Consider the following 13,832-nt stretch of genomic DNA (forward strand, 5'->3'; position numbering starts at 1 on the left):
ACATGAAGTGGCCTTTCCAGTAGTGACCCCAATTTGCTTTCAATTAGATGAATTGATCACATTTTCTGAAAATAAAAAAAAGGTTTTCACAAGAAAGATGTTTTGATGTTTTTATTTCAGTGTCTTTCAAAGATGAAGAAATTAAATACTTTCAAATTGTTACTTCTGATCACAGAGCGGTATACTGACCATTATAACAATAAATAAACAATATGCATTAGGGCTTGTAGGTATACGGTTTCAATAAAAGGAAAGAGCAAGCGGGGTAGGATTTTCAAAAACTTTATTAATCTCATGGTTAATGTCAGTTAACATCAGCGTGGCTCAGCGCGTCCCTCCTCATGTCTGAGTAGAGTTTGAATACTTTGCATGAACTGAAAACTGTACTTCAGTTTGGATTATGCATGCGTCTGTAATACATTTCGACAGTAGCGCAGTTGGTTAGTCGTTACCACAGTGGTAGAGTGAGTTCAGTCTCAGTACATCCAGCTCACTGAGGTGTGACCTTTGACCTATCTGCACCCCGCTACTCTTCGACAACACCGTCGGACGGCCATCTTGACTGAAGTAATACCTGAAACAAAAGATCATTTACTAAATAGTTGTGTAGGATTATCACATACAGTTCTTCCCAAGTTAGAATTCATTCATCCTGTATTGGTATTATTATTCGTTTTCTTTTTAAATGTTATGCAGGGGAAGAATACACGAGGATGGTTCAGACTTACTCTCCGTAGTGCATGATGGAGTTTGAGGTCATACGGCAGGTTCTGAGTGTCTCCTTGTTTCACCTCGAAGTTGTTTCGTTTCCCTTTTTAAATCAGGAATTATTCATTACACCTTGATTTCTGCAGAACATGGAGTTGGTTTGTTCTAATCATCCTAAGCTACAGCACCATTTGATGTTTTATTTCTGTGCCTTTAAGGATTTGTATCATCTAAAATAAAACATTCAAACCTTACAATGTACTTCTACATCGAATTGCCCCAAAAATACATATGCAGTTTAAAATATGCGAAATGGAAAAACTATTCATTGTGTTTTCTTAATACAGGATAATGTCTCCCAGCGAGGCGTTCACCTGGCATGATGTTGCTCCACTCCACAGAGATGTACTGGTCGCGGTCCCCTGCGGTTGTGTTCGTGGTGCAGACCCAGAGCATGGATGATCTCATGGCAAACATTACCCACAGAGCACGAGGGGGCGGAGTACAGCACCTGGGCTCCTCCTACACATCCAACGTAGGACGCACAGCTGCAGAGACAAAGAAAAGGCATCTACTCTCCTACTTCTGGGAACAAAGCCATGCAGAAAGAAACTTCTTAAACCAAATGTATCCACGTGTTGCTGCAGTACAGAGAGGCGAAGTGCCTCCCTTTCCGGGGACCTCCATGGGACCTTATTTCTGAGAGTTATTTGCACCCCAAGAAAATCTATGTTCCCAGTTATCATTGGAACTATATCCACTGGAGAAACTCCCTGAAATAAATACAGATAAATAACCTTCAGTCGAGGCTATTTATACGAGAGCAACACTTGTATTTTAACTTCTAATACTTAAAAAACAAAAAGAGTTTGCCTTCATTTGCTGCCTTATGTGAAAAGAAAAATATATATTTAAGGTGTTCACAAGTGTTATATTACTACTAGATAGTTATGAGTGTAGACACAAATCAAAATACCTCGAGAGAAATAATAATAGTGTTGGGTTGAATAGTAACATCGCTCACCCTTTGCCAGAGCGGAACTCGATGTAGTTCAGCTCTGTGGTGTGAGGCCTGAAGCGAATGCAGGTGAGGTCTGAGATCATCTTGAAGGCAGCGTGGATGTCAAGTGCTCGATCAGCTGTTGGAATGAAAACATAACAGTTGCTAATCACTTGTTGCTCATGAGTCAAACATTAGAGCGGGTTAATAAAGAATCCACCCACTGAGTTCCTGACTGATGGTGTACGGCATGACGGCGTCCGACCACAGGTTCTGCACGGCATTCCTGTCCTCCTGAAAATATAAACGGCAACAACGGTTCGGTTTTATCGCCACACTTTCAACACTTCCATGGATTTATAAATATGGTTGTTCATAGTCTTAATTTTCCAGTTTTGAGCCCAATTTCCATCAACAATTGCAGAAATTTGCAGACTTTTTTACATCTTAAAAGGTGGGGTTTTAGGTAAAGTCTTTAGTCTTATACATCCATGGGTAAAATACGCAGCCGGAAAAAAATCTCCCTCTCCCTTCAGACTTCCTTACAGAGCCCCTCCTCCAACACACAGATGACCAATGAGGGCACGAGATACGTGTGCAGGCTGACAGGCAGGCAGGCCATCCAGTTACTTTAGCCGGGTCGGCTCAGAAGTGTTTCTGAAGTGAATTACCTAACCCACCTTTAACGTCTTCCTGACTTAAAAAAAAGCATTATTATTATTAATAATTCTAAGAAGTAGTCGGGGAGGGGAGTAGTGGCAAAGGTAGAATTGGTATTAGTTTAAATATGTGTAGTTTAATGCATTGTTTTATTAATTTCCCCTTCAATGCTGTCCCTTAGTGTGCCGGCTCGCCCCTCGGTGCTCAGGAGTCTTTATTCTTTGTTTTGCAATAATAAAAACAGTTGGCCAGGAATGTCATTGCATCCTAAAGAAATGTGGGAATGAAAGTTGTCCTTCTTACCGGGATCAAAATGTCTCCCTCTTGGACAAACACGTCATCTTCAAGCCCTACGACGTGATCAAACGAGTCACTGTACATTGCAGCTATGAAATACTAGATTTGTTTTACACATGTATTCAAAGTTTACCTTCTAGAGTTTCTGAGCTGGATCGCTGTGGCTCTAGCATTGAAACCAACACACCTAGAGAAATCTGAGGGTTAAATCAAATCATTTTAAAACACGGCATTCAATTCAATATCTGATACACGTACCTGTTGCAGGACGAGTCATATTCTGGGTGCCATTTAAGGGACTGACACTACCTGTACATTAAATATTGAGTGAAACATAGTTTAAAAATAAAGAGATAAAAACAGAATGTTCAGTTTGTATAACATTACAGTGTACCTTGTTTTTGCACATCTGACATCGTAGTAACATTGTCTACAAAAACAAGGAATTCCTCGTTAATAATTTCTATATTTGATCAAATGCTTTAAAAAAACAATAATCAATTGAACACCAACCTGTTGCATGACTGGTATCCTCCAGTGTTGCATTTATAGGGACACCACCAACGACTGCATGAAAAGAAAGAGTGAATAATCATTATTATTATTAGGCACAATTTGTACTTTTGAATGCTTACATGCTTACCTGAAAGCATGCAGATGAAGACCAGACGCCACATAGTGCAACACAGTTTCAACAAACTAACAAACTAGCGTCCTGACTGTCTCCTCAGCAGCTGTGATCACTTCACTGATTATAGGCTCTATATATAAGCATTCAGCCTGACCTGTAGAGGGCGCTGCAGCGGGTTTAAAGGGGCTAACACAGTATGATATCTATTCATAATGTATTGGTGTTATTTGTAGGCTTTTTCTTGACATATATTGCGCAATGGGGACTAATTATTAGGGTGTAGGTTAACAATTTGCAACAATATTTTTGACTCATCACTTTTACGTAACATATTTATTTTCTCTTACCTTCTTTGCAAAGAACCTGGTATTTTCTGTTATTCATTACCTAAGTCACATGTGTCAAACTCAAGGCCCGGGGGCCAAATCAGGCCCTTGGTGGATTTCATTTCGACCCGCAGGATAATTTTTAATTCCTATTAGATCTGGCCTGCCGGTATATTGCACGCACACCTTCACTCCATCCTGAGGGTCTCCTCAGCTCAGAGCCTGAGCCCAAACATTGAAGAACCTGCACCCAAGATGAGATGCCAAGTATCTGAACTAGCATCACAGAGCAGCACACTGAGTTTACATGGATGTTTCCTTCTGCCCTTTTTCTTTTGCGACAACAGGGCATGTTTGGTTTTCTCTTTGAGGGAAATAGTTTTTTTGAAACTGTTGTTGCCCCGTGGAAAAATGTCATAAGAAAAGCTGCAGATAGAGATATTGAGATATTTAACATTTACGCTAGTGGGGGGTGGACCGAACATCCTTTGGGGGTTCGTTGCCTCCTCTAGGGGGGTCCCGGGGCATGCTCCCCCGGGAAGATTTTTTTTTTTTAAATATTGAAGTTAAAAGCATCAATCTGGTGCACTTTGCGAGCAACATTAACCCTACTTTAATAATACCTTAAAGGGGACATATTATGCTATATTTGAACAATATATTGTAGGGCCATACCTATATAAAGTATATAAATTAGGGCTGTCAAACGATTAAAAATTTTAATCAGATTAATCACAGCTTAAAAATTAATTAATCATGATTAATCACCATTCGAACTATGTCCAAAATATGTCATTTATTTATGTATATTGTTGTGGGAATGGAAAGATAAATGAAAGAAGGCGGATATATCCATTTAACATACAGTATCTATGTTTATTATAACATTTTTCTACGTGTCAAAATGAAAGACAACCCACACACCTATCAATCATCAAACCGTGGGGTCTTAATTCATTACGTGTTGATTTCTATCAACGGGGGAGTACTTCAGGAAAGTCGACAGAGGGGGGGGCTAGTGGAGTACTTCAGGAAAGTCGACAGAGGGGGGGGGGGGGGCTAGTGGAGTACTTCGTGACCACAGAGTGTGAACGTTCTGATCAGCTGTTTTAGCGCAGTTCTCCAGTGATGGGGGGAGTCTCCCTCCGCAGCCGGTTGGCGTAGTTTTGGCACAAGTCCGTTGTACAGACCGACGTTAACAGCAGCCTGTCTGTGCACACGGAGACCGACTCTGTCGTCCGGTGATCTAACCGCCTTCTGGAGCTTCACAAGTATGTCGGTACGCAAATGCGCTTTGTGACACAAGTGACGGTACGCATTTCAGATTAGGCCATAACCTGCGTACCGGTTATGTGCACCCCTGTACTACAGCAAAAGTGTTCTCTGTCGGGACTTCCTGCAACAACACCACGCCGTTATCAAAGATGTTCTATTGAGAAGACGATCACTACGTGACAAAAGTTTTCAAAACCGTGGCTGCTGAAATCAGTCTTACTAACTGCTGTCTGTGCAATTTACTCCGCGCGAGTTGGCAGACTTTATTTTGCTTACTTTAACATAATTTTTCATGGTGGGGCTAAGCCATTTCTTGGTATGGGTGTAGCCTACCCCAGCCATACCCTGGCGCTGCCACTAATGGCATGTATGGGGCGGGCCATTCTGCACATGCGTTAAATGCGTTAAATATTTTAACGCAATTAATTCAAAAAATGAATTACCGCCGTTAACGCGATAATTTTGACAGCACTAATATAAATAGTTTTTTTTTCAAAATACCAAACAGATCCTGCATTTTAGCCATGCCTCATTTCGCTCAATTTGCTCTTTCCAGCCCTGTTTTTGCAGGGGGCTGATTCTGTGAGCTGCACCACGCCCCCCTGCAGGAGAGGGGAGCGTGCTCTGAGATCAGCTGCTGGGCTGCAGCGGGGAGAAGAAGGGGACAAAAAGAGATCTCCGTCCTCCGTGTTTTATTCTTTTTTTGTCCGGAAGATTTAAACTTTAACAGACATGTTGACAGGCGGAAAAAAATCTAACTGGAACTCTGCCGCACGGTCCCCTCGTTCCTTGGAAGAGGCGGAGAGGTGGGTGTTTTTCATCTGCTGGTGGACTACCGGAGAAAATTACAGCGAGGGAGGGATTGCAATGAATTACAGCAGCAGAAGCAAATGCTTGCCTCGGGGAGGGAGAAAAAGAGCCACAGCGGAGAATAAACAGAAGGGCAACCATGCGCGGGAAGTCTTCTTCGCTGCTTTTGTGGCAGACTACAGCGCCACTTACAGGCCTGGCATATGTACTACAGGGTCTCCAGCGCTTTCGAGCGGCAATGGCCGGCCGTGGTCCACCCCACATTCCCCTGATAGGTGGAGAATTGACCACTAAGCGGAGCACCACTTCTGTGACGTAGAAAATAATTCAAATCTGGATCAGTCTGTATCAGATCCGTTGCAGCCCCGTTTTTAGAGATTTGGCTATGGAGAAAAAGAGAGAGGGTTGTGTTTTCTGACACTTGGTGAGTTCCCTGGAACACCGGGGACACATATTCATGTATAAAAGACATACAAAAGTGGATTTTGCATGATAGGTTGAATGTGCGTAGAGTTTTAAAGGATGCGGATAATCTCAACTTGATTCTGGCGCATTGCTTATCGTTTTATAGATCTATTCTCATCCACCAAGAGTTTGTGATGTAAAGAGTGTAAGAGTCACGTTTCAGAGTGTTGCCTGTCAGTTCCGTTGCCTCTCAGTTCCGTTGCTATGGTTCCGTTGTTATGTGTACTGAAACGAGAGCCGGTATAATTCCACACGCGAAAACAAAACAAAAATTGGAATACGTTATTTTAGTGTCTTAAAAGTATACTGAGGTATGAAGGGTTAACGTTACATCTTAGAATAATTTTTAGTCATGTTCTGTATACATACTAACATATAAGGGTATTGACTTAGTGTGGTTTATCTTTTTGTCGCTGCTTTTAATTGAAACTGAGCTGTTGTGTTCATCAGTAAAGTGGAACTTCTGTGTGAATTATTCATATCTTAAACTGCACTGTAACTTTTTATTCATGTACTTTTTATTCATGTATTTTTTCTTTTAATGTTTCTTTTATTATCTTTTACTGTTTTTAAATGCCTTTGTCTGAATGTCTTTTATTTTTGTAAAGCACCTTGAATTGCCTTGTGTTGAAAGGTGCTATATAAATAAACTTGCCTTGCCTTGGTTACTCCATGTTTACTAGCTATAAGATTAACGTTACCGTACATCACTCTTTGTCACTTCTTACTCAGTCAGCCAGAGTGCAGATATCACCATTAGATTCACAAACCTGAAACATCATCCATTTCTTCACTGCTGGTGATGACATTGTTGTCAGCTGCTGATACTGCTGCTGCTGCTGCAGCTTGTGGCGCCTGCTTCGATGAAAATAACTTTCTAATATCCATAACTGTATAGTCTATTAGCTTAAAACTCGTCAGGCACTAGGAGGATCCTTCTTCAGGGCAGGGAAGGCTACGCAGTACGCAGGCTAATGTCCCACAGCGGCTGCCTCTCTGGTGGACTCTATTACTGCACATTACTCCCGAGACATTTTCCCAAAAAAATAAAATCTTTTTTTAAGATTTTTTTTAAGTGAAACATCCGGGGCTTGAGACCAGTAGCCACCCCCTAGCGCCGCCACTGATCTACATCATAGTCTATCGTTTCTGGCAGGTAAATGAAGTGATGGTATAAGAAGCTGTTAGTGCAGGGGTTCCCAAACTTTTCAGCCCGCGACCCCCAGAATAACAGTGCTAGTGACTAGTGATGGCGAGATGAAGCCTTATGAAGCTTTGAAGCTTTCCAGCCAATTGGTTCGCAAAAGGGTTCATCTCATGAGGCTTCATCATAGGCTTCATTTGAACACAAACCCCCCTGCTGGTCAAAGTGTGTAAAACAGGCAGATTGGACATCTCAACAGTGTGCTCTTTCTCATACCGAGTTCCCATTGAGTAAAGCTTTAGAATAACTCTAAACAACGAACAGAAAATCATATTTTCATGTTAACAATATTGTATTTATTCCAGTTGAATGATTGTGATTGAAAAGCCTAAGGAGGCTGGTAAACATTGCAAAGAGGGATTTGTATTCCTTAATAATATTCATAAACGTAACCATTGTCATGTCTAGGAAACTAATAGTGAAAGTTTATTCTTTATGTTAGTTTTGTCATGTCCCTTTGCCCTGTGCTTTATGTTTATTCCCTTAATTAATCATCCCTCTCATTTCAGGCCTCCACGCTCCCCGCCCCCTTCTGTCTCCTGCGTCCTTGATTGTTTTCCCCGCCCTGATTGTTTCCACCTGTGTCCCCTTTACCTGTGTATATATTGTGGTAGCTTCCTCCTGTTCATTGTCAGTTCGTTGTCTTACTATGACCCACGTTCCTGATTACCTCACGGACTTCCCACGGATCTACCTCATTGATCACTTGCTAGTTTTCCTCGAAAGAGTATATTTGTTTTCCTTGTTTTGATTACTGTGCTAAATTCCAGTAAAGTCTTTATTTTTTGAAAACACTATCTGAGTCGTGCATTGAGTTCATGCCTCAGAGTCTCTCCTTGACAGTACGAACTGACCATTAAAATGAACTCAGCCGACTCAGACCAGCTAAAGAACGCCATCCACTCTCAGGGCCAACGTCTTGGGCAACAAGAAGAGCAGATGGCCGCCATACAGCACGGAGTGCAGCACCTATCCAACAGCCACGGGGAACTACAATCATCGGTGACAACCCAGGTGAATCTGCTGGCAGCTGAGGTCCAGCGTGTGCTCACTCACCTGCAGGCTGCTTCTCCTCCCACGACTCCCCCGGTTCCGGCGGCGACCGGTTCCGATCCCAACCGGTCTACTGAGCCGCACAGTACTTCCATGCGTCTGGCTCCACCCGAAAAATACTCCGGAGACTCGGAGGGCTGCCGGACGTTCATTGTGCAGTGTGAGTTACACTATCACCACCAACCGGCTGCTTTTCCCACGGACAATTCCAAAGTGGCTTTCATGATCTCCCATCTCTCCGGCCGAGCAGCAGCGTGGGCTACGGCAGAGTGGTCCCGAGGCTCCCCCATCTGCGGGTCTCTGGAAAACTTCATAGACACTATGAGAAAGATCTTCAATCAAACCCCGCCGGGCAGGGAAGCAGCTCGGGCTCTGATTAAGCTGAAACAACATCAGCGGAGTGTGGCTGACTACGCCATCGAGTTCCGGACTATGGCAGCCGATAGCGGCTGGAACTCCGCTGCATTGTTTGACGCTTTTGTCAGCGGTCTCTCGGATTCCCTACAAGACCAGCTGGCGCCTCTCGATCTGCCCGCTGACTTGGACTCTGTCATATCCATGGCAATACGGATAGACAATCGTTTGACGGAGAGGAGAAGGAATAAATCCAAGGATGCGGTTGATCCGCCTCCCCAGAGGAGACGCTCGCCGCTGGATACTACTTCTTCTTGGAGGCCCCGTCACCCCTCACCTGCGTTCCGGACAACAGCGCTCCGTGGAGGAGCCAATGCAGTTGGGCCGCGCCAAGCTTTCGATGGCAGAACGTCAGCGTCGATTAAAGGAGGGTCTGTGCTTCTACTGCGGGCAGCGCGGACATCCACAAGCGGCTTGTCCGGTAAAAGAGGAGGCTCACCAATAAAGAGGAGTACGTTGGTGAGCCGGATCTCTTCCTCTGACTTTCCTCCTCGCACCCTGACCCGCATCCAGGTAAAAATCAGAGACAATGTGGTTACTCATGGTGCACTCATTGACTCAGGGGCAGACGAAAGTCTGATGGATTGGGGTTTAGTTAAAAGATTGGACATAAAAACTAAACCTCTACCCCAGCCTCTTGAAGCGAGTGCTCTCGATGGGCGGCTGTTGTTTAGAGTGACTCACCAAACGGAGCCTTTAGAAATAAGATGTGATGATAACCATCACGAGACAATGTCATTTCACTTGTTTAATTCAGCCCAACATCCACTCATTTTGGAGTTTCCCTGGTTGAAACTTCATAACCCTCACATTGATTGGCAATCTGGGAGGGTGGAGGGGTGGGGAAAGAATTGCAGAGATCACTGTGTTAAGCAGGTAGCGGAGATTGACAGAAGAGGTAACACTGGGAGGGTTAGGCAGGGAACTATCCCAGAAATATATTTTCCTGATGTTCTTTCAGTCCCTTCCTGCTACCACGATTTAAGTGAAGTATTCAGTAAATCCAAGGCTCTGACTCTTCCGCCTCACCGCCCCTATGACTGTGCTATCGACCTGATTGCTGGGTCTACAATTCCTACGGGTCGACTATATGCTATTTCAGGACCTGAGAAAGAGGCCATGAAGGACTATATTGATGCCTCCCTCAAAACAGGCCTTATTCGCCCTTCCTCATCACCAGCAGGAGCGGGGTTTTTTTTTTGTTGGGAAAAAGGATGGGTCTCTTAGGCCCTGTATTGACTACTCGCCTCTCAATGACATTACGGTTAAAAACCGGTACCCCCTTCCTCTCATCTCGTCAGCCTTCGAGCAGCTTCAGGGAGCCAAGGTTTTCACCAAGTTAGACCTGCGTAACGCTTATCATTTAGTCAGGATCAGGGAGGGCGATGAATGGAAGACAGGTTTTAACACCCCTTCAGGCCACTATGAATACCGTGTAATGCCATTTGGATTATCAAATGCTCCTGCTGTGTTCCAGGCTATGATCAACGACGTGTTGAGGGAGTTTCTGAACCGTTTCGTTTTTGTATATCTTGACGACATTCTGATCTACTCCCCTGACCTTGACACCCATAAACAACATGTCCGCCAGGTTCTACAAGAGCTGCTCAAGAATAGGTTGTTTGTCAAAGCAGAAAAATGCGAATTCCATGCAGAGACAGTCACTTTCTTGGGCTTCATCATTTCGCCAGGTCAGGTTAGGATGGACCCAGAGAAGGTTAGCGCAGTAGCTTGTTGGCCTACCCCTGACTCTCGTAAGAAAGTGCAGCAGTTTTTAGGCTTTGCACATTTTTACAGACGTTTTGTGCGGAGGTTCAGTGCTATTGCAGCCCCTCTTCATGTCCTCACGTCCCCTCAAGTGCCTTTTTTGTGGTCTCCTCAGGCTGAGGAGGCTTTTTCTCGGCTTAAAGGAATGTTCACCTCTGCTCCCATACTTACCTTGCCGGACACCACTCGTCAGTTTGTGGTAGAAGTGGATGCCTCCAACGAAGGGGTGGGAGCGGTCCTCTCCCAGCGACTACAGAAGGACAACAAACTTCACCCCTGCGCTTTCCTGTCCAGGAAGCTCTCCCCAGCAGAGAGAAATTACGACGTGGGAAACCGTGAGTTGCTGGCCGTGAAGCTGGCACTGGAATAGTGGAGGCATTGGTTGGAGGGAGCCGAGCATCCTTTCGTGGTTTGGACCGATCACAAAAACTTGGAGTATATAAGAAAGGCCAAAAGACTGAACTCCCGCCAGGCTAGGTGGACCTTGTTTTTCAACCGTTTTGACTTTGTTCTTTCCTTCAGGCCGGGGTCTCAGAATGTCAAGCCTGACGCTCTGTCCCGTCTGTTTGACCCTGTGCCTGCAGTCAAGGAGCCGGAACCCATCATCCAATTAAACCGGGTGGTAGGAGCGCTGACTTGGTCAGTAGAGAAGGAGGTAATACGAGCCAATGCTGGAGCTACTGCACCAAGGGGTTGCCCGCCTAACCGGCTTTTCGTTCAGGAGGCCGAGCGACCACAGGTGATCCACTGGGCTCACACTTCGCTGCTCACCTGTCACCCTGGAGTCAAGAGAACTAAGTTCATCATAAAACAACGTTTCTGGTGGACATCCATGGAGAAGGAGGTGAAGGAGTATGTGGAGGCGTGCCCTGTCTGCGCTCGAAACAAGACCTCTTCCAGGGCGCGAATAGGACTATTACAACCACTCCCTATTCCCAACAGACCCTGGTCAGAGATCTCCATGGACTTCGTCACTGGCCTGCCCCTCTCTAGAGGTAAAACCACAGTTCTTACGGTAGTGGACCGTTTTTCGAAAATGACACATTTCATTGCTCTGCCCAAGATGCCCTCAGCGAAGGAAACGGCTGAGGTCATGATGCATAATGTGTTTCGGCTTCATGGTTTCCCAAAGGATATTGTCTCCGACCGGGGCCCCCAGTTTGTGTCACGCTTCTGGAAGGAGTTCTGCTGCCTCATCGGTGCCACGGTCAGTCTCTCGTCAGGATACCATCCGGAGTCTAACGGCCAGACAGAGCGCCTAAATCAAGAACTGGAGACCTGTTTGCGCTGCTTGGTGTCCCAGAATCCATCCTCCTGGAGCGAGCACCTCACCTGGGTTGAGTATGCACACAACATCCTCCCTACTTCTGCCACGGGCCTGTCCCCATTTCACTGTGTTTATGGCTACCAGCCGCCACTGTTCCCAGCCACGGAGAGGGAGGTCATGGTCCCGTCTGCCCACGCGCTGGTCAGGCGTTGTCGGCGCGTGTGGGCTGCGGCTAGGAAGATCCTCTGCAGGAATTCACAACTGGTGAAAAGAGCAGCAGACCGAAAACGCCGACCAGCTCCTGTATACCAGCCAGGCCAAAAAGTCTGGCTTTCTACACGAGACCTTCCCCTCCACGTACTCTCCCGTAAATTGGCTCCCCGGTTTGTGGGTCCTTTTCCCGTCACCAAGGTCATCAACCCGGTTTCAGTGAGACTACGGCTTCCCAGGTCCATGAAGGTACATCCCACCTTCCATGTAGGGAAACTAAAACCCTTGAAGGAGAGCGCTATGGTTCCCACCGCCAAACCCCCCCCCCCCGCCCCCCCGGATGATTGATGGAGGTCCGGTTTACACCGTCAAGAAGATATTGGCTAGTCGGAAAAGGGGTAGAGGGCGACAGCTACTGGTTGACTGGAAGGGTTATGGTCCTGAGGAGCGGATATGGATTCCTTCCCGCTTCGTCATAGATAAAAGCCTCATTGAGGATTTTGACCGCCTCAACTCAGAGGAGCCTGGGCCGTCAGGAGCCGTCCCTAGAAGGGGGGGTACTGTCATGTCTAGGAAACTAATAGTGAAAGTTTATTCTTTATGTTAGTTTTGTCATGTCCCTTTGCCCTGTGCTTTATGTTTATTCCCTTAATTAATCATCCCTCTCATTTCAGGCCTCCACGCTCCCCGCCCCCTTCTGTCTCCTGCGTCCTTGATTGTTTCCCCGCCCTGATTGTTTCCACCTGTGTCCCCTTTACCTGTGTATATATTGTGGTAGCTTCCTCCTGTTCATTGTCAGTTCGTTGTCTTACTATGACCCACGTTCCTGATTACCTCACGGACTTCCCACGGATCTACCTCATTGATCACTTGCTAGTTTTCCTCGAAAGAGTATATTTGTTTTCCTTGTTTTGATTACTGTGCTAAATTCCAGTAAAGTCTTTATTTTTTGAAAACACTGAGTCGTGCAATTGAGTTCATGCCTCAGAGTCTCTCCTTGACAACCATGTTGTAGCCTGAAAAAGGCTAAACCATATCAAAGAATACATTTATTAACTACATTATCTCATTTAGCTGTAGCTTTTATAAACAACAAAAAAGACGTATTGGGGGCATTCTACCGAATTTGTGCAAAGTGCAGTCCCACAACAAGAAAAACTATTTAACAAAACAATTAAGTATTCAGACATAGATATTTACTAAGAATATGTTATGTTCTATTAAACACAAGGCATTAAATTAGATAGTGATAAGCTTAATATATACAAAAACATAATTTATAGGGTACTTTCTATTGGGAAGTAGCTGTCCCCAACCCTGACATCTAAATGTCATGTTCTGTAAATAACACTTAAAACATTTTTTTAAATTTTGTTCGATGATGTATTTAGAAGATCTTTATGATTACATTCAAACAAAAGTCGGAATAATTAGATTTATTGTGGGTTTAATTTTTTAATAAAAAAACTATACTCAAAAAATCATGTCCCCAGTTTTCATGTCACTACCGAAACACAAGGGGTTTTAGTCCAATAGCTGAGCCTGGTTTTTAGCCACACCCCTGCATTTTTGACAATGCAGTGACACTGCATCCCTGTCCCTCATGGCTGAATGGTAAGTAGCTATATCCCATACTTTTGATATAAATCTGTTCCAAAATCAGAAAATCGGTGTGTAACCTTAAGAATTGTCACTACCGAACACATATTCTCTTCTATTAAGCAAACTTTTTTGGGGTTTTATGC

The 13,832-nt window shown here is 44.7% G+C and overlaps 1 pseudogene; it reads right to left on the reverse strand.

The window, feature by feature from the left end:
• Positions 1-265: 265 nt before the first annotated feature.
• On the reverse strand, positions 266-3,415 carry LOC117445717 (hatching enzyme 1.2-like; annotated as a pseudogene).
• Positions 3,416-13,832: the final 10,417 nt, after the last annotated feature.

The sequence above is a fragment of the Pseudochaenichthys georgianus genome, chromosome 1, assembly GCF_902827115.2.
Source record: "Pseudochaenichthys georgianus chromosome 1, fPseGeo1.2, whole genome shotgun sequence".
NCBI lineage: Eukaryota > Metazoa > Chordata > Actinopteri > Perciformes > Channichthyidae > Pseudochaenichthys > Pseudochaenichthys georgianus.